We start from the raw sequence: 21,869 nt of genomic DNA, 5'->3' as shown, positions 1-21,869 counted from the left end.
TCCATTTACAAACAGGGTAACAGAGCAAATTACTATTTCTGTAGTTCGGTCAGCCCATAGGCAGTTGAATTTCGTCAACGTGTCTAGTTATTATTATTAAAGTTTCGTGTCATCGCGGAATAAGGGTTCTAAAGTTTCTCCAATATCGCAGCGATCTTCATTACAAGCCGACACAATGACATTGACACATTAAATGAACGCTAATCCGTGCCCGGTGCAACTTTGCGCGACCATAATGTACACCTCGGTCGCATGAAATACGTCGTACATTTTTAATGTTCCACGTAACGTCCGCGCCAGGATTTAAAGTCCACGTCATCGAGTAGTCGATAGCTTGGGGCCGGCTGAAATTGAAATGGGCTCGAACGCTATAAGCAAGTGCATCGCATTGCAGCGACGCTCTCGGCTGTCTACCGGTCGAGTGAAAAGAGGGGCCAACACGAAATTTATTTCCAGGCTGTCAAGACGATTCTGCATGCGCCGTAGGTGCCCGTCCCGATCATTACGGACGTGCTCCGAGCGGTGCCGAGAAAAAATCGGCGGAACTGCTAGGAGCGGGGAGGTCCGGACTGCAGGTCCTCTTTTCGTGGTTTGTTTCTCTCTCCACCCCTTGATCCTTCGTTTTCTTCCATTTCTTCTTCGCGGTCTTCGCGATCCCTACTTAGGTCTGTGCGAACCGGCTGAAAGTGGGTGATCAAATTATTAGAGCCACTTGCAGAAACTAACGAGTTTACGCTAGAATAATTTTTAAATGAAAGCACAGCTGCACTGAATTATTATTATTTTTGTAAAGCGTTTTATGAAGGACTGAATCGAAAATATATTTTTAATAATGCATTAGGCTACAGTACTTCCTGTTCTGTTGCTCTAATAATTTGATTAAATCTCAATAAAAAATTATTAAAAGTTCGTATATCGAGTTGTGAGAGGTTGTTGTAAAGGCGTTGTATTTTTGAAAAAAAAACCTTTTATGTGAAGTTGACACAGCTTCAATTCAAAGCTCAATAAAACAATTTTAAAAAATCGTACATTAAGTTTTGGGGAGTTGTTGTAAAGGGGAAACTTCAATCTTTAAATCCATAGTAGTTGATGAAATGATGGTTTCATGTGAGGTGAAAATAGAGACCCCAGTCTTTAAAAAATTTCCAAGCTTTAAGGCTACAAGCTTCCATAACAGTTGTACTACACTAATTACTAGACTGCGGATGTTTATGCAATTTGCAACTTTGCAGACGCATTATAAGAAATTGGAATCAAATAAAATTTTATTTCCAGTGGTACTACCCTTTGCATCCCTGAAATAAATAAAAATCGTACTAAGTTTTGTCGAATGTTATGATGTAGTATTTTTTGAAAATTTTCAGTAGCCATAAATGCATAAAGGTCCGCAGTCTACTAATTACAAGTTGATTGGCATTTTAGGAATATGCCGAAACGATATGCAGTCTATCGCCTGCACTGCTATTAAACGTCGCCGAGAATTTCGGATATCGACATAAGGATTAAGTGTCGACAATTTTCGGAAAATCGGAAATTTAGTGTGCCGATACTTTTTGCAGCCACTCTACGCGAGTGTGCGTGCTCGATATTCCCCGCCCCACCCTCGGCATCTGCCACCACGAGCCTGCGGGAATCCGCAGGGGATCCGCGGCCCCAAGTGCAGAAAGAGAGCCGGGGAATCTTGTTTATCCCCGCTACGACCGAAATAATAGGACCGTATATTTTGGCGGGCACGCTAATCGCCAGTTATTAATATTGCATCGGTTCCCGAATCCCCGGATTAGAGACGTATCTGCCGAAATACTCTGCTGTCCATCCCGATAATTGATTGTCACGGATTCGTCATTTCGACCCCCGTACTCGACCGCACCCCTCCCCGCATTCCTCGCCAACGACATTTCTCACGTCCTCGTTATGCGCGTGAAATTTTGGGAAATGCGTTTCCTTCGTTCGATGATCGCCGATCGGGAATTACAGACGGTTGCTAAATTGCTCAGGGTGCACTCCACGTGCGCGAATTTCAAGTATTTGAGACGACGGGATCTTTGTGCGTGGTGTGAGCATTCGCTCGATTCAACGCTTACGTTGAACCATGTATTCACCGAGATTATTTTTTCGTTTAACTGGAAAATTAATTTTTATTACAATGTAGAAAGCAAACAGAATTTTGTTAGGATCTGCAAGGTATGTGGAGATTACGAATGTAGTTACTATAATAAATTTTGATATTATTAAATAAGTGGTTCTGATTCTGTGTGACTTTTATAGGCACTAATGTAGCAATCGACGTTGTATTAAAGAGGGACAGGTTCTAAAAAATAAATTATGTGCATCTACAAGCAAGGGATATTAATCTCAGAGTACTAAAGTAAGTAAACTTGTCCTAATATAATAATGATGAGGATAATCATAACGACAGGTTTTTTATAGTTGCACCTTTTGGCAGGTACTGTGTATAATAATATATTTCAGGATTTTATGCTTCTGGTTTATTCATGTTACTTCTTCAGACTCTGTTTAATTCCTGTAAATGAATTAATGTCCTCGGTACGTTCGAAAGAATTATTCTTGTTCAAATTATTTTAGGCTTGACTTGAGTATGTATACTGATCTCCATATTGTGAAGGTTCTTAATTTAAAACACCATTCTGCTTGGCAAAATTGTTATTAAAATTTTCGACGAGATATTTCGAGTGCAAACGATGAGATTCTATGAGATACACTATGACATGTATTCATTTAAAGTCGCCGCAGACTGAATAACCCAGTGGTTGGGTTCCAATTATTTCCGACGACATTTCGCGCAGAATAAAATACTGTATATGAAGAAAAAAAAATACAAAACAGGGCGAAACGAGTTCTAAGATATGTTCAACGAGCAACGAGACAGTAACCAGAGGCGACATGAAGTCGCTCTGGGGTAAAATCCGCGTGTGGCCTACAGGCAGACAGAAAAATCCGAGAAACTTGTCCCCGAATAGAAATGTCCTGTCCGAGGTTCGACCGCGAGCATTCCATCATCGGTAGTACCGGACCTAATATATCTGTAATGATATGTTTATTCGCGAACGAGTACTGGAGACGGTCGTCGTGCACGGAGCCGCACGCAAAAACTGTCAATTGAATAATGATCGGCGGACAGGCTGGCAACCGAGAAAGGGAGAGAGAGTGTGGAAGAGATGAAGAGAGAACGGTGGTTGTGCGCGGATCGATATTAATTCGCAGTTCTAAATTAAGCGAGGTACAGTCCGGCCGTTCCATGATCGGTTACCAGTATCGGTTCACGTCGATCAGAGTCATTTATTAATTTTACGATTCGACGATTCACTGGATTCCGAAAGCGCGGCGGACGCGCGCGGATTCGAGCTGGTAGGTGCACGCGTGGCTGGCGCGGGATCATTAATCACACGCGTGATCGGCGCGCGATCCATTTTTCGCACATGCTAATCGTGGTTTATTAATATTGCATCGATTACGGGGCCGACGTACGGCTTACGCAGGAGGGAGAACCGGACTCGGACCCCGTGTAATTGATGATCGCTCGAATCGTCGTTCGATTCTGTTCCTCTATCCGTTCCGCGTATATCCGCGAGGATTATGCGCGGCGAGAGTCTTCATCCCAGCATCGGTAACCAGCTGACATCGCACACATGTTCGCCCGGCTCTTAAGACCACTATACCGCGACACGAACGGCTATTCAATTAGCCGAACCCGTTGTATATGAGCGAAGTTAGATGACAGAGAGCTTGGATCAGCTGCACGGCGACTACGACTTATCTTCCCTTCGAGTGGAGTCCCACCGATTGATTGAATAATATGATTCCTTGTTAAGAGACCTGTCGTTCCATTCGTCTGCTTCTTCGATCCGATCTTTGCTAATCTCCTTTGAATAGCACTCTGTGTTTTAAAGAGTACAACATAGGTTTGAACAGTTGACAAAATAAGGGAAACTTTACAATTTTTTATGCGTAAAATTCTGTATCTTGTCGTGCGGTATGTAAGTATTAGGTTGCTGAAAAATTTAGCTAAATATCGACCAAGAAGGCTGTCATTTTCTGTGAAATACTATTTGTTATACTGCATCCCAATTTGAATCTAGTTTCGAAAACATTTCTGACTACACCTAGTATCTACATCATGTTTATTCATTCTAGTATAATATTTAAGTAGTGCTTTCTGAAACTTGAGCTAAATTTCTTGTGAAGTAGAAATACATGGCAGCCATTTTTCCAAAGGCAATGTTTATAAAACACCGTTGTATAACGGGGTATCAATTTGAATAAAATTCCAAAATAGTTTCTGACTGATCTTTATACAATACTTATTCCAACAAATACTATATTACAAATAGAAATTCATTTTAAAAAAATGATTCAACTAATTTATTTCTTTGCATATATATTATTTACACGGCTAAAAATATGGATAGACATTCTTGTTGTTTCTATAAAATAATTTGAAATAAGTTACTACTATGAGCTGGCTCTTAAGCTAATTTCTAAAGATCCGACGATGTTAACAAATTCGAAATATTTCATTTCATTTTATTGAAGGGCATTGATCACATTGTTTGATACTCGGTACAAACACATAAAGTCCACAGCGCGCACACAAACCCGGAAAAGTTTCTATAACGTGTCGCGCGTATTCCGTTTCGTCGGAAATTGTTTTTCATATTCGGTACATATATTTCCATTTGGGGATTTGCTTTTAATTTGTAGGATCCCGGGGTACAGGGTTTCAATTTGGATCGTGTAGCGCGAATATTCGACTGTGTGTTCCCTGTCGCGGCGAATCGCGCGCAGCACGATCGCTCAATTTTCCGAACGTCCCGTAAACACGGCCGATTAATCACGCGTTTACGCGCAATACGTCACACAGCCGGTCGACAATGTCTAGTTTTCGGTACAAGCTCGAGACATATGCTCGCTGGCAGGAAGGCGAGCTGCCGAGTCTCGAAACGCGGGTTCGTATTCGCGCAAGCCCCTTCGTGACTTAATGGATTGGAATGGGGCAAAGGTCGAACACGTAATTGCGAGTACGGGGCTCGAGGACTGTAGAACCGAGCCGGGGACCGAAGCGATATTTCGAACTTCGTTCGCGAACGCCGTGCCCATTTGTCCATGAAGACTGGATACCCTCTGCCTTCCGTGGATTGTACTTTTGCGAATTGGTGGCTCCCGGGACTCCTTGCATAGCTTCTGCCACCCCCCCCCCCCCCGATCGATCCGCGGGACAATAACGTTGGATCGAGGCCAGGGACGCGCGTTCTCGAATTTACCTTCCGAAACTCGAAATCAACGCGCCGCATTCTGTAATAAACAATACCGGGCCACTCGCACAATACGTATTCATTATATACCATTTCATTAAACGTATCAGTAAACTTTGCTATTGTGCCGCGCGAATCTATCACTTTGCCGCGTTTAGTTTAATTGACGTTTCTGCGGTTCGAAGTGTGGAACAATGTGCTCGATTTGATTTCAGGCAAATTATGCGGAGTTAGGAAAAAATTTTGGTGACCAAGAACGGATCGTATTAGATTGATTGCTAACTGTGGGCTTTCATGCATTTGTGACACGTGCAAATTTCTGAGATGCAGGACAACATTTTTATTATTCGAATGTAATGACATTTTTAGTTGAGCCTAGAATGGGATCTTGTAATCAACGACTCTTTTCACGACTCAATTTTTAGAACATGAAGTATGAAAATTGCATACAGATCCCCAGCCTACCCATCGGTGTTTATTAGGGAAAATAAACATGAACTTCTCATTCTAAATAATGATATCGGCTGATGTGATATATATATATAAAATTTTAAAATAATCAATTATTATAACCTACTATATCCAGTGACTACTAATGTGATATAAGTAATTCGTTGACAGGTTCCAATGTGGACTTTAAATAAATAATTTGTTATATTAGGCCACAGGCATCGAAGTCAAGGGCAAAGAAAATATGTGCAGGTTCTGTAATACAGGATTCTTGATTTTCTATACGTGCAAACTAATCTCTATGTGCCTAGCAAATAAAGGGCCTTTGCGAACAGATGTCTAAATACCTCGAAGGCATTATAGGCTTTAGAGTATAATAGTTTAGCAGGCCAGGTGTTTAGCAAACTAGTCAGCTATGGATTTAGTATTTCAGGCATCTGAGAAACCAAGAGAGGTCAGTGATCAAAATACCTTGTCAATTAGAGAAACACTATTAGCATGCGATCAGCCTACTAGACTGCAACTCCTTATGTAGAATAAAAATTTTCTGCTTCAATTGCAATAAACAGGAGCGAATTGACAATTTTAATAAGTTGGGAATGATATGTTGACATTCTAAAATTTCTCTCATCTTAATATTGTTTTTAAATATCACGTTCTCATTTATGTTGTGTAAAATCCTCAGTAATTAGTAGACTGCTGATTTTATACGTTTATGACAAAAATGAGTATGTACAATTTAAAGCAGTGAACATATTTAAAAAATTTAAAACCATCAATGTATAACTTTCAACTTAATAAGATAATAGTCAGAAAAAAAATATTTGGTTCCCGTGTCTTGCAGTCGAAGCAAACATTTTTTATATTGCACAAAGGTCCGCCGTTTAGTAATTATGTATTACATTTGCATACAGGTGCCTGAGAGGATATATCCTAGTGCTTAATGATTTCACGAGTCTCTATCTTCTTGCAGCTATTATTTGGTAATACAATTACGAATGAGGCTTGGGCGAAATAAACACATTGCAACAAATGTTTGTCTAGGTCGATTGTATTAATATAGCCAATGAAATAGTGTTTCCAACCCATCCGCCCGCTCAAAGGAGGTTATTTACCCGGCTCGTTGCCGTTCTGCATTCCGCGTAGACCGTCGAGCCGCTTTTTAGCAGAATGGTTTTCCAATCGGCGTATGACGGTCATGAAATATTGATAAAAGCATGTTCGCCTGTTGGTTTTTTAAATCGTTTCCAACGACCGCGGCGGCGCGGCTCTCCGTTCGATATTTATGAAAGCCGGTAATATCCGGCTGGAATCGGCCACGGTAAGCCCGCATCAATTCAATCTCGTCCCACAAAGCTTGAATTTTAATTATGAGGCGAATTAATTTCGCCGACGATAAATTGTTATTAATCGTTATTAGTCGTTCCATATGCTCGTCGCACCGGCAACCGTTTCCTCCATCGAAATATACGCCGAACAACAACGTCTGGACCCGCGGGACGCGATATCATGCTTATAAAAAAAAAAAGGAAAATATATTCCAAAGAAATATTACCGGGAAGTATAGCGTAGCGAAAGGGACCTGCTAACAAAGGGTCTATCCTCTATCAACTTCTGAGAACGAGCAGCCTTTGTCCACCTAACTGCATTATGTAAGGACTGAGAACCTTCGATTTTTCTCCGGCGGCGGACACGGGCCGGGCGTGTCGGTATCTGTGCCAGCTAATAGTTGCCATTAATTATCGGATCTGTATTGTCCATTACGCGTCCGTTGGGCCGCGTTAGGCGAGTTATGAGGGAAGACCCGTCATTCCCGGCGAATACGCCTCCGCGGCTCGTAATCACGGTTACACACGCGTGTCTGAAACGTCGCCGCGCGGAACACGACGGAGTTTTAATGGCGTTCCCGCGGCGGGAACTTTCTTCCACCGGCGAATTAGAATCTCGTAATTTAATCGAAAGTTTCCTACCCGGCAGGCCGAGGCCGCCTGAAACGCTGAAAAATACTACTCTGTTCGAGAAGTTCGCGGAATGATTTTTTTTAACGGCAACGCTGCGGCGATCTGTTCGCCCGAGAAGTAATATTCGCTGTCTTGTCTATGAACAAAGCAAGTTTCGCTCGCCCGAGACGAGCGATTCGCTTATAGCAACGCATTTAGCACAACCATGTCTGCTTCAAACCCCTCGCACTGTTGAAAGACTGAATTATTGAAACATTTTTTATAGTACTATGTTGCAAACTTCATTAATTTCTCCGATTCGCAATCTCATTTTCATCTGCCATTTTCTCTATCTTCTCATATTTTAACGCGATCGTTCTTGATCGCGCTGTATATTCAGCTAACTTAGCCCTGAGTGACTTTTGTTTATTTCCGAAGACAATAAACGTCATGCGAGGTGGACGTTGTAGGCGGACGTTGAATTGGTTATGGTTGACGTTGGAGCAATAAAACGAGAAACGATGGGACTCCTGAACAGTGTTTCGCGAGAAGATTTCCAGCACTGTTCTGAGCGATGACTCTGCTGGAGCAAGTAACGTATACACTCGGAACGGGACTACTTTTGCGGATAGCATTCACTTGGAAGAGAGTTGAAACACCAAATTTTGTTTACGTGACGTTACGAACTTTGAACGATTCTTCGTACTTTCTTCAGAGCGACAACCTGACCCGACGTTCCGTCGATGTTGCATTGTCGCGACAGAACCGGGCGGAACGTTCGACGCGCGATTAACCCGCTGATAGATTGCCATCGACTCCGAGCCCTCTAATAAATAGGCCATACTTACCCTCTCCGCCGCGTCCTGATTTCTGCCACCCGCCAATTATTTCGTTTCTGAGCGGGGAAAGTCGACCGAGCGCCGGAAATCGTGACTCTTGGATGGTTTTCGTTACAGCACTTCTGGAACCACGCCAACCCTGGATGACGGTAATAATGTGGAGCTACGGAACAGGAAAAAATGTTCCCTGCTCTTTCAATATTTCCTCCCGACGTCATACTTCCCTCCGTTACCGTTCCACATTCATTCGACCGGCTCCGTGCAACGCTTTTTAATTATATGTTTTCTCCACGTGCCACGGACACCTTCGCGAACAGAAATCAAGAACTGTTTTTGTGATAAACGTTCTCCTCGAAATACTTATTAGAACTCTTTTTTAATCATTCAAATTTGCTTGTAACACTTGATGCAGCTGACTTGAATCTTCTCAGAGAGTTCTTACGAATGTTTGTAAATTTAGTAACAGAGTAAACGTGGACGCGTCGCTAATTGAAGAGTTCTAAAGTGCAGCCACGAACGTGTTGCGTTGAATTGAAATTTCCTGGTCAAATTAAGCTAATCCCCCGCTGTAATCGAAGCCGTTCGAGCCGGGATCATCCGGTGAAAACTACGGGTCATGCGAAATCGAACGCACCGGCAGAGCGGTAGTGAGCTACGCGAGCAATTCTCATGGTGCTTGGAGAGTGTATCGTGAATGGGAACGGTTCCCTGAGCCGACAATAATTGAAACCGCATTCTCGGTGTCCATTAATGACCACCACCGTACCCCTCCCCTGTCCGCCATTTTCAACCTCTTCCTATTTCGCCGTCTCGATCCATCCAGCAACCGTCGGGCTCCTCTTTTCCATTAGGCTTCCCTCTCGGCGAAACCTATGATTTGGAAATCCAACGGAGACGATGCGAACAGGTAGGTGTGCAGTCGCGACCGGGAGATATATGGGTTACACCGGAAGTGGGGGCTTCATACAAATTGAATTTGTGCAATTACGAGAGTAATTACGTCGGGATTAGGACCATTACCTGCGCGCCCATCGTGCAGGCTCCGCCCACCTCCTCTCTTTACTTTGACTTCTTCCTTCGTTACTAATGAACGACACTACGGGACCTCTGCATCCGATCGTTTCCCGCTTAATCGGGAAAAGTGCGCGCCCGTTCCTGATTCGAAATGCACTTTCCGAGACATTATAGGGGCGACTTTGAACTGTTAGAACACTTCCTCTCCGAGGACATCGCTGACGGGAACTTCCGACACCCGATTTGTACTTTTTTCTGTGTTGGAAACGTAATTTTAATTTTAATCTCAAGCACTCTTATTATTAATCTCCTATTTTCTAAATGTTTTGCAATAGGGGGACATGAGGGTACACATTGGAAATGAAGAACAAACTGATTCTTGTGTCGATTCAAATGTGTTATAATTTTTTAGTGGACATTTATTTCCAAAGAATTTGTTTTGGCACTTAAGACCTACCTCGCGCCTTCTGCGGACACTGTACCCAGAGCCACGCCTCTAAGTAGGCTTCATAGCTCCGGTCTCCTAAAGAGCAAGAACCAGTGCCCTGCGGGGCCACCTGCACTCAGGTTCAACTTAAACACTTAAGAATCAAGCTAACCGTGCGCGTAAAGTATATCTATCGTATTGACTTCACTTCGGCGCAATAAAACGGAACCGGCAAGTGTCCACGGAAAAACGGGCGAACCAAACAACAAAACGCTAGCGTCAGAGGTCTGCTCTTGAATCCCTCCCCAGGATCATAGCCAGTGACAGCCTAATCACAATCAACGTCCTCGATGCTTCAGGCTGGCTAGGAAGCGGCGTCTGAAGTGGTCGGCGACAAAAGAAGATGCCGGTATTCAGCAGCGATGACTCTCGTCGTAGAAACAAGGGGGTGGGGAGGTTGCGGCGTGGTAACGCGAGGCTCCTGCGTGTTCTATCTCGTCCAGGGGATGCAAGGCGCAACCTCGAGCGGCAAACAGTTGTAAAGAATTCGTGCACGAGCTGGCTAGGCTGTCGGGTGGGTGTACGGTGGGGGGAGGGGGCGTCGCTATCTACCCGAGGCAGGGGCTCCGTTAACTACCATTTATCGCGAGCCACGCCGCTGCGTAATCAATTCCTCTGCTCACGCCCGGAATTTCAAAACTTTTCAGGCTTCCCTCTTCTTCCACTTCCAGCTTGTCCCCTTTCGTTCGCGTGCTCGCTCTCGCAGAGCACCGTTTCTCCCGGCAAGGGACGCAAAGGCCGAGAGCGAGAGAGGGCCTGTTGCGAGGTTTCGCTGTGTGACTTATATCAGATTAACCCCTCGGCGCCCCCGTGCCGCTAATTTCCAATTAATTATCTTCGCGCTGACGCACCGTGAGAATGTGACGTGATTATCGTGATTCCCAAGTTTCCACGGTTCTCCGACTGTTTTCCTTCTGTTCGGTTTTTTCGCTCCCTCCGCCTCCGCCCCCGCCCCTGCTCTTCTCACGAGGGAATCTCGCAGTCTTTTTCCTCTTTTCAACCCCCGTTCTCCTCCTCCTCTTCTCGTTCCTGATACGAGATCTACCGGAACCGCCGACACACCTTTAATCCGTAATTAAAGTTTGAAGCGGCAACGTTCTCGCCAAGAATGTGGAAGATACTAATTTCCAGTGAGATATAATTACCGGTGAATCCGCCGCGGGGAATTTCGGCTGTAAATTATTTCCCTCCCGGGAGCAGCCCCCCGATTTCTCGAGATTGTTACACGGCTCGACGCGCAACGCGAATTTTAAATCAGCCCCTCCCCCCTCCCCCTTCCGATATCCTGCACGCGCGTTTCTTTCTCTATTATTTTTTTCTTTTTCTTTTTTTTTTTTTTTGTTACTACCGACCTTATTACCCCTGATTAAAGCACCGCGCCCCACCGATTCGCCGAAACGAGGGGGGCAGCGCCCGATATCGGCGACAGACCGATATCGAGAGAGGCGAAACGTAATGAGCTCGTTCGCCACGTTCGAACGACGCGCCAATTTATACGGGGCAGGGCATTGTAATTCGACGAACGCAATTTGCCCGGCTACAATAATCCGTAATAACTCCCGACGAATTTATCTTAACTAACGACGCTTGAAATAAGAAACACGCGAGAGGAGAGGGGGCGACCGAACTGCGGTTACGGGAACGAACCGAAAACGGAAGCCGAGGACGAGGGGGTCAGGGAACGAGGGAGAAAAGCCAAGGGAAAAGAGTGAAGGGCGGAGGGTTACGGTTTGTAAGACGTTCTCGTTTTTTTTCTCTCTCTCTCCTTTCCACCCTCCACTTAAAAACGACCGCCTCGCCGCCGCGCTGGCTCGCGCTTAATGGACGCGAAAAATATTGCGGCTGCTCGGGGGGACGGTAACTGGGGTAGCTATACACTGGCCCTGATCGCACTTGCCACTGTTCTAAAGTGAAAACCACCCCCCCACCTGACCTACCCGCGCGCCGGCTCATTACTCTCTTTCCATTATTCAATTAATCGCGGCCATTTATTATCGTTCGTTAGAGGCGTGAATCGAACGGGGACACGCATTGTCGGCCGTGATATTATGCCCGGTGGAGAGCCGCTCTTCGAAAGACAACGAAAGAGGCTGCTAGGCCGATAGGATGACTGAGGCAGGGCTGTACAGTGGTGGACAAAAGTATTGGCACCGTGCGATACTCTTTATGCAAAATAACAATTGTTTCCATCAATGGCAAGGAACGGGAGCCACTTAGATATTTCTTTCTTCCATTAATGATTTTAATCCTCCGTGGACAATCACGTTTATGTCCCGAGCGAAATTTCACTCTTGAATTTCCCTCTTTCCAATATTTATTTGTTCACGCATTTGACGTTCCAGGGATTATTTCAGAATTTTTGTATAATTTTTGGAAGCCTAGAACAGTGAAAAAATTAGTCGCGAGCATAAACGATTCAGGATCGCGTGAATTTTAAATTGCACCTACTCGGTTTTGTCATAAGTACGTAAAATCCGCAGTCAACTTCTAACTAACGAAATAACGGCTTCCATCATTTTGCGACGGTCAGTAAAATATAAATTTCTCTCATGAATAATATTTCCGTCATAAATGCGTAAAATTCGCAGTTTAGTTAATGACTGTTTGTACGCGAAATTTACCGCTGTGCCTATACTCTTGCCGGCCACTGTATAAATGCACCCGAGACGTCCTAAAAAGCGGAAAATTGCTCGGTCGTAGGTCTCGGGTTCGGCTCCTTTTAATTTTAACTGCCGGCAATCGAGTCACGCCTCAAGGACCTTTTTTACTAATTAATATAATGGAAACGGTCTTGTAGAGAAGATGCTCGAGAAAGAAATAAGAAAGATCGCGGATAAAACGACAGAAACGACGAACAGCGGACCTGAACCGACCCTCGGGGGGAGGGGGGGTGTGCACGGGGTGAATTTATTTCTCTGTGAGCCTCTTATCGAGACGTCTCCCCGTTCGGGTCCTCTTCTTCTTCGCGAGCACATTCTTTCGAGGTCGTTGCGCCCCGAGGATTATACGTCGTAAAAGGGGGAAACTCTTAAACGCTTTTATCTTAGCGTTTGCTGTCCCGAATGATTGCATTCGTCGCAGATGGACCGAATACAAACAGATAAAAGTGTAGCCGGATGGCCGAACAACGATGGGACTTCGATGCGCGAGCGCACCTTGTGTTCCTGCAGTCACTTCATAAAATTAAGTGTCCGTTTGTTTGCGACTCGTCCAACAGAGGTTGAAGAGTTGTGACGCCTTCCTTCGCAGCGTTCGTTCTGCAAATTGTCCGCGTATTTATTTGGTTATTCGAAGTAAGAATTAAACAATCTTCAAAGTCTGGAGTCGGTATTAAGTGCACAATTTCTCACCTGAATGCCGACGAATTAAAATGCGTTTAGTGACGTTTTACCGTAGATGTCCAAGGGCGCGTACTTGCGAGTTTCCCCTCAGTGAGGTTAGGTGACCTCACCGAGCTGACCTAAGGTGTCTCCTTCCGAATGATCCGAAAGTGGAGCATATCGCGTCACGCAAAAGGCCGAAAAGGGTTGAGCGATGACACGAGGAAACAGGGTAGCCGACGGCGATACTGAAGGGGCAGGGAGCGGAGGATCAGATTGATTAATAGGGGGTACATCTGTTACCGGCGAGCGAGAGGGTGGATGGCAATAGTCCGGAGAAGGGTAGCTCGCAGTTAGCATTAATCACTGCAACACGCCGCGGCCTGACTGTCAGGTCCCGTATAATGCCCATTGGCGTGGAACCAGTCGGTCTTTCCACCTGGGACAGATCGAGGGGGTCCCGTTCGAGTACATTGGACCGTATAAACTTACCATATTACCGGCAATTCGGTTACGTGTTCGCGGAGATCCTCAGGATTATCGTGGTGGCCATGCGTGAATTAATTGGGGATCCTGTTCCTCTGAAGCGAGCGCCGGAAACGGCACCGGAGAAAACGCCCGTTGAAATTATTGGTAAAGTTTCCCGGGGCCCTGGGTGTTGGATTATCGAGGTTGTACCGAACGCCAGTACCTCTGGTAATTATAATCATCCTTTGAGCGGCTTAGTTTCCCTCAGGATTCCTCCCGGGACTAGAAGTTTTTTGAGTTAGTAGGTCAGGTTTCCCTATAAATACCGCCCGTCAATTTAACTATAGATAATACCGCGAAATATCACCCTTTCCGAAATTCTAATCCCACAAATATCATTTACAGCCTATAATGATTAATTCAGCAATGTCTAATTTCAAAAGTACCTATACAAGGATTGAAAAGCAAAGGTAAAATGAAGGTTGCTCGGGCAAGATTTTTTACCACTGCTTAATGGAAACGTGAATTAAACAAACACCTATTTCTTCTGTTCAAAGCTTCGATGAAAATCCTTTTAAATTTCTATTAAAATATTTTTATTCCCTCTTACCCAGTAGTAAGTGGCGGTAAATGCACGAGAGATTGAAAAGTTTCCAGAAAATGTGTTACGAATCGATGGGACAGTATCAACGAAGCGAGACATGGTCACCAGACAGGAAAGTGTCGAAATCTTTTCCATCCACTTTCCTCTGTACAACCGGTGCACCGACTTTCCGAGAAAATCCATCATCTGTCCCTAAGCAGCAGATTTGACAGCTGCGGGGTGCGGCCCGTAAGCATAGGTCCAAAGTATCCAAAATTCCTGGCATATTGCCCCCTCGTGACTGTAATTAATGAAGGGGGTACCGCAGTGGGTACGAAAGGCTCTCAGGAGGGTGCCAACAACGAGCCCGTCCCCCATCGGCTCCGTATTCTATTTATTATATTTAATTCAAGCATCGTGGCACAAGTGTAAGTGTACAGCGTCGGCTATAAACCACTTGCATTATGCATCGCGCAACATGCGCAACATCGATTTCCGGGAGGGTGCACTGCTCCGAGAAAATTCTTTCTACGACTGGTGAAACGTTCGTAACGCTGCTCATATATCAAAAATGTCGTTCAGAGAATACCTCCTTTGTCGAGCAACTTGACAAAATGTTTTCATAATTACATATTAGATTAATATTTAAACTGTCTCATACGGGCTATGCAATTTACATTTTTGAAATTTTATTCGCGACAATAGGCATTGATACTTGCTTATATGGACTGTGCGATTTACATTTCTTAAATTTTATTCATGACAATAGGTATTGATTATCTTTTACTTTACAGTGGTGACGATTATCTTTTATTTCAAATTTGAGGACAGTTCGAGATTTGAATAATACCGGAGTAATGCAATGATTCAGAAGTTAAACGAAGAAGGACTGAATGGTTGAAGATACTATTAGCTAATTTCGAGGTTCGTTATAGATGAAATATAACAATTTGTGGACACGCTTCATGGATTCGTTCAGCCTTCTTTAAGAATTCTCGCCGTCCACGTTAGGCGCCGTATATTCTATTGGAATTAATTAACGGCCACACCAGGTGCAGTATACATATATCAGTCTATGTACACACGTATATCGAACCAGTCTCGGATCAGAGTCGAGCCAAACCGGCCGTCTTCGCAAACCACAAGCACCGAAGAGGAACGATCTCGAAACAAGAGAAATATAGAACCGCTTGTAAGACGTATGTACAAACTGGCGATGTACAATTGGCCCGAAACAATACAGCGCAACGTTGATCCGGCAGTATGTTGTTGCACAATTGCTATTTTAGAAACGGGGTAACGAATTAGCCCTTTGCTCGGTGAATTTCCGCCGGGGCGTTCACATACCTTGCATTAAACATTCGAAACGGAGTACAGAGAATATCATAAATCATTGTTGCAGCCTCACAAGGAAACTTCAGTGATATACTATACAATATAGTATACTATATCGTGATATTTAGTTTGCGGGCCTTTATGCAAAATAAATATTTTCTACAGATTTCATATTGACACAATGGTAAAACATTCTGACGAAATTAAATGTAGAGTGTACTATTTCCACAGAATCAAAGGTCTTCGAGGTCTCCAACATAAGTTAAAATGGCACCTGGCATCGATGTCTCCTCCGTTAAGAAATACTCCGTGGTCGATCAAATAATTCGAAAAACAACAGACACTTTTCCCAAACAAGTAGCTCAGTTCGGTCCGTTCGGCAGGGTTGAGATCACTTTAAATCGAGGATCCTTGAAGCCGAAAGTTGTCATATTGCGAGTAGATTTGGCGCGAAGCATCGGCAACGAGGCAGCGCATCAAACCGGAATCCGATGTTCGTCGGACAATGGCGGGGACCGCAGACGTTGGATAATGCCGTGACGGTGAAATCGTAGCCATTGAATCCCTTTAACGCGGAATTAATTAAGAGATACGTTATCCCAGACATCATTCACGGGAGTTCCCCGCCCGAAGCGAGGAGCTGGCCACCTCGATGAAGCGACAGCTTCCGTGGAAGGAACCGGTACCCGGGAACAAGACCGATGCACGGATGCGTGGGAGCTTTGTAGACGTGAAAGACGCCGCTGTTGGTACGTTTCGCGCGCGGTTTCGAGTCAAAACGGCACAATGGGAATCTCCGGCCGGGCACACACTACCCACACGAAAGCACCGTAAATACGTCGGGGGCTCTTTAGCCACTGGCACGGCTAACGACGTAACGTTTACATTGGTCCCGTGGAAATTACCCCAATTAGCCACGCGAAGTCTGGCGGCGAGCGAACGACTTCAACGTTAGGACGCGAGTCTATACGCGCGTGCATCGCTGAAATAGAACGCAATTGCCATTATCGCCCGGACACGGAAGGCAGCAAGCTGTTCTGCGCCTTTGTTACTCAACCCGAAGCCCCTTTCAATGAGGATAGTCGCCGATGGGACTGGACGCGTTGTCTGTTTCATGCCTAATCGTTGTTCAGAATAATTAGCCTGCTGAGATGTTTGTCTTCGAACGAAACTCTTCGCCTAATAATAATCGTTCTTAAAATTAAAATTGTCCGTATTCATAGCTACGCATACAGCTACAATACAATTCTTTGAATATTTTTACTGTTTTCAATTTGATTTATTTATTTCTGTCACACATGAATAAAACCAGTGTTTTTACTGTTTTACTACATTTGATTTACTCATTTTTGTCGTACATGCATAAAACCTGCAATCCAATTTTGCAGATGACTGGCTTGAATGGAAAATTGTGGTTTTGATGCAAGAAAATGATCAATTAACCTGGAGATGTTTTTACACAGCATGTGTTTAAATAGGTAAGCAACTTTTATACGGGTTTCTAACACATCTTATTTGCTTTCACATGATCTTTCTAGTACGTTGCATTGCCGGTTTAATTGAATAGTTCGAGAAGCAATACTCTCGCTGACGTTTCTAATCCAGCAGAAATTAAATTTCAAGGAATTCGTATGTATCATGTTGGTTATTATCGGTCGATGGTAGAAATCAGAGTTACGTTTTCGTTGTACATTCCACTGTCGGTCTGTTGGGAACCCGGCGAAAGATCCCCCAGCCAGTTTCCCCGTTCGGAAAAACTTTCTCGATTAAAATTTTGTTCGTTTCTCCGCGGAGTTACGTACGTAAAGTGGAGTGGGCAGCGGAAGCAAATAGTATTCACCGGAGTTCGCCACCGATACCGGTGTAAATTCTTAACGAATCTACTATAAGTTTATGTTCCTTCGTTTGATTCGCTGACTGATGAAAAATAGCCACGCGCGCTGCAAGAAGTTCCAGTAAAAGTTCTTCCATTTTCCTACTGCAAGCAAAATTCGTAGATGCAAAACCACGCCTGCTGGGAACGTTTAGTTTACGCGAATTTTATTCATTATTCCGATCACTAGTCATTCAAGATCAAATTCTGCACGTCGTTTGCGTTTCGTGACAACTATGAACGTATTAACTATTGGGGTGACGTCGACCTCAAGGACTCCATAATAGTAATTTATTTATTGAAATAGGAATTGAAAAATTCTTCAATCGTCTTACCATATTAGCAAGGAAATTCTTTTCTATTAAAATTACAATAGGAAATTTATATTATGCGAATATTTCAGACTAGAATTCGTAGAATTAAGAAGTAAACTTTGTGATTTCGAATAGTTGTTCGAACATTACCACTTTCAAGCAGGACGACTCCAAACGACTCGCAACACGAACCGAAATCAAATCAGCTCAATATCAGCTTACGCATTCAAACAAGGCGGTGCACGGTCCGCGCTTGAACAGGATGTCCATACACGTCGAAAAAAAGAGGACTATAAGACACTGTGCCGCCGCGAAAATATTTGACTTCCAGGCAGCAGCCGTACAAAAAGTCCACGAGAGACAAAATTACAAACATGCTCGAGGTTCTCCGTAGTGTGTGCACGAAATCGACAAAAACCGGTGGTGGACGTTGAATAAACAACAGCGAAAACAAGCCACTCCGGCTTCTTCAGTGTCCGGGAACGATCTCTCCGCGAGAGCGGGGTCGTAACTCCTAGCTTCTGGTTAGGGGGCTGCGTGTATCCGATTCTGCGAACTTGGCGCTGACCCGAAAGGCTGGTAGCTTCCTCGAACGAAAAGGAACGAAAGCGAGCAGAGCAGATGACGATGGTGGAGGCGGGGCAGCGGGGAGCATCATTCGAGAGCACAAGTTTAGTCTACGACGGTGCACGGCCGCCATGTGTCCCCCATCGGAAAACATTCAGAAGAGGCGCACTGACAACTTGTCAGCGGCGGCGTCAACGTTTGAGGGCCAACGAGAGACGTCAAGACGGTACAGTGTAAACACAGGAAGCGATGACGACGTGGAAGCAGCCCTCCAGGAAACAGTGACCTCTCCATGATCGCCGGCTCGCCTTTTTTTCATGCCGATTCCGCGTACCTACGTCTGATAATTCACATCTGTGGCTACCTGATGCACTCTGTCAAGACTACACGAATTGCATTTAGCCAAGGCTCGCGATACTGACGTATCATCTATTTTTTCAGAGGTTAATTTCTCCTTTCTTACTTCTTTAAAATTCGATTATTGCATTAACCTATGTATGTCGAAAAATTTTAAGTTAAATTATCTTTGAAATTATTTATTTTGCGACAACCGGAATTCCTCCCACGTGGGAGTAGCAAGTATGGAACCAAAGCAGGGTTCCGTGCAATAAACGTGACTGCAACCACTGAGGTTACACTGTGTTTAACAAATTATTAAAAAGCAGTTGCTGTAACAGCGAAGCTCCCACGAAAGTGCAAGGAGCTCGACACATTCCACGCCGTTACGAATTCATTCGGAGGGGTTGATAGCCAAGAAAAAAAGGCGTGGAAGGTGAAGGAAGAAAAAGAAGGGACTGGTCTGGTCGCCTAATTGTGGGCGACGTGGGTGCTGAAAGATGACATCGAGCGGACCGTGAGACTCGGCCACGGACCCGACGCCCGACCCGCCTGTGTCACTCGATATCGTGTTTTGGATTCTAATGGCGTTTACCGGCGTGTCAGGTTGAACGTTCGAGAGCAACAGTTGGCGTAAGTTGCGCGTGTGTTAACACGTTGTTGCTCGAAACACTGAATCCGTCTATGCGTTTGTTTGCTCATTCTCCGCCGGAGTATTGTGTTACGCGCCGTGTTGTGTTTGCGTACCGGGGTTTTTTTCCCGCATCGTCGGCTGCCTGGAATTTTATTTTGACAGCGATTACTTGTTTGGGAAATGGATTGCGGCAGCCGAGCGACAGTTACACGGGCAAATTTCGCGGCGGGTAATTCATTGGCAGTTGCATCGTGCGCCTAACAGCGTCTAATCTCTGCGTGGGCGCTACTGTTGGGCGTTTTAAACTGTGGAACTGTGTAATGACACTGATATTTTCGACGTTTATACCAGGTCAACGAGGGGATAAGTGAACAGACACTCGGGAACGGTATGACAGACGTAAAAACAATTAATTTAAACGATTTATCCATAGGATAAAACCAAATAATATTAAGTTAGAAGTAGATCACAAATATTGCAGACTTCCATTTTCATAAAGAATTTTCCCGAGCTATAATGAAAAATAGATAACATAAAAGTTTGTTTTTACTTCTCTAATGGAATGAAACGTTAGAAACAGTGAAGTGAGTTACTTCAATGTTTGGACATGAGATATTTTAATGTTACTTCAACGCACGTCGAAAGAAATCTTCAAAAACGATACAAAAAGCGATAGATTTGAGTAGTTTCAAACTAGGAAGTATAACCAGGAAAAAAATATGAACGTTATCAGAAAAACCATCGGATCTTACAGCACACTTTCGCGGTGTATGATTATTAAAAATAAAAATTGGAGAGTTTCCGTGGTCAGATTGCACCTTGCAACGAGCACCGGCGAAGGGAGAGTAAGTAATTGGTATAACGCCAATAAAACGCCAACGTAACTCGACCAGAACTATACCCCGGCGATGAAACAATAGACGAGGTATCGTTCCTCGTGCCCGGCAGTGTGTTTGACTGATAAAATACCGGAGGACGTACACCGTGGATTTTCATTCGAACCGCACACATCTCCCGCGCAGATGGCAATCTCAGATACACGCCGCGACCCGTTATACCGGCGCGATGAAATCTCGCATTCGTCGTGCACACGAGCCTCAGTTACAATCTGCTACCCATCGTCCATTAAATCTCTATTACACCCGCTGAAAATCTCCAGCTGCACACCCAGGCTCCGCCGTGGATAGGTCGCAGGTCGCGCGATATTGCAACCCGACCTACGACCCACCACTTCCCACGCAGTCATACCTGAACACACATACCCGTCGCTGTCATCGCGATTTCGTTATCGAACTGTTCTCACGACCGACCGTCATTCCTGCCTCTCCTTCGATCGGGCTGTCTCGAAACTGAACGAATAAATTCTTGGTACAGTGAATTCTCAATATATGTCCACAACACGGATCTTGCAAGCGTCGTTTATCGTCCAGGAGACATACTCGAGTCGTGTTATGATTACACTCCTCGGCGTCCGAGGCCTCTCGAGCTACGCGGCCCCACACTGGGTATACTCCGCGGTAGTGGGGATAATTCCGCGACGTTTATCATACAGGCCTTGGCGACATATGTACAGAACAAGTGCGGATATCGATCAAAACTAACTTGGATGTTGGCGCGTTTCTTCGGGTGAGCTCGAGTAATTTGGTTTTGAAAATTTCGTTTGGTACTTGTTCGTTAACCCTCGTACGTTTCTCGAAAATACCATCAGTTACCTATTGCCTTACTTAAGATCAACTTACTTAAGGTCATAATATTGGTAGTCCTGAGTGTATCAGTTTATTCGTTCTGAAATGAACTAAATTATAATGTAAGGTGTAAATTTCTGTATCATGTGATTAATAGTAATTGCAAAACCAGTATGAAATACTCAGAACTCGCGTGACGGTCAACGTGTTAATATTCAGTTATTTTTATTTCCGATATTTCGAAATGAAGTTCTCTAAATTTCCAACAACCGGACTAAAAGGATTAAAAGTCTAAATTGAGATGGATGTTCTCTAATTCAGAAGTCCAGAAATTAAAAAAGAATGAAATTGAAAAAATAATTGAAACAAGACTTCATTTAAAACGACGGTGTGTACATCAATGATTAAAAGTTGAATGTTAAAGAATATGTAATTTATGGGATGATCTGATCAAGTCACGTGGTTTTGGTAGAACCTAGGTCAAGTATAGACACGGATTGTCTTATGGGACACTGCCCTGGCATGTTGAAATAGAGAATAACGAGACCGTGTCTACCCGGGACAGTGAACACAGAGAAAGAGCAAGATAGATACTCTATCTTGTTCTCTAACGTCATTTGCTCTGAAGTGTTGCCCCCGGGGGCAATTCAGAATGTTTCCAGGGCAAAGAGTGCTTGTTTCCCATGCCTAATAACCTCTACAATTTCTTTCCAGACTTCAAAATTTATACATGGAACCTAAATTCTTTTTG

The sequence above is a fragment of the Halictus rubicundus genome, chromosome 9, assembly GCF_050948215.1.
Source record: "Halictus rubicundus isolate RS-2024b chromosome 9, iyHalRubi1_principal, whole genome shotgun sequence".
In the NCBI taxonomy this organism is placed as follows: domain Eukaryota; kingdom Metazoa; phylum Arthropoda; class Insecta; order Hymenoptera; family Halictidae; genus Halictus; species Halictus rubicundus.
This window is presented reverse-complemented; position numbering follows the sequence as displayed.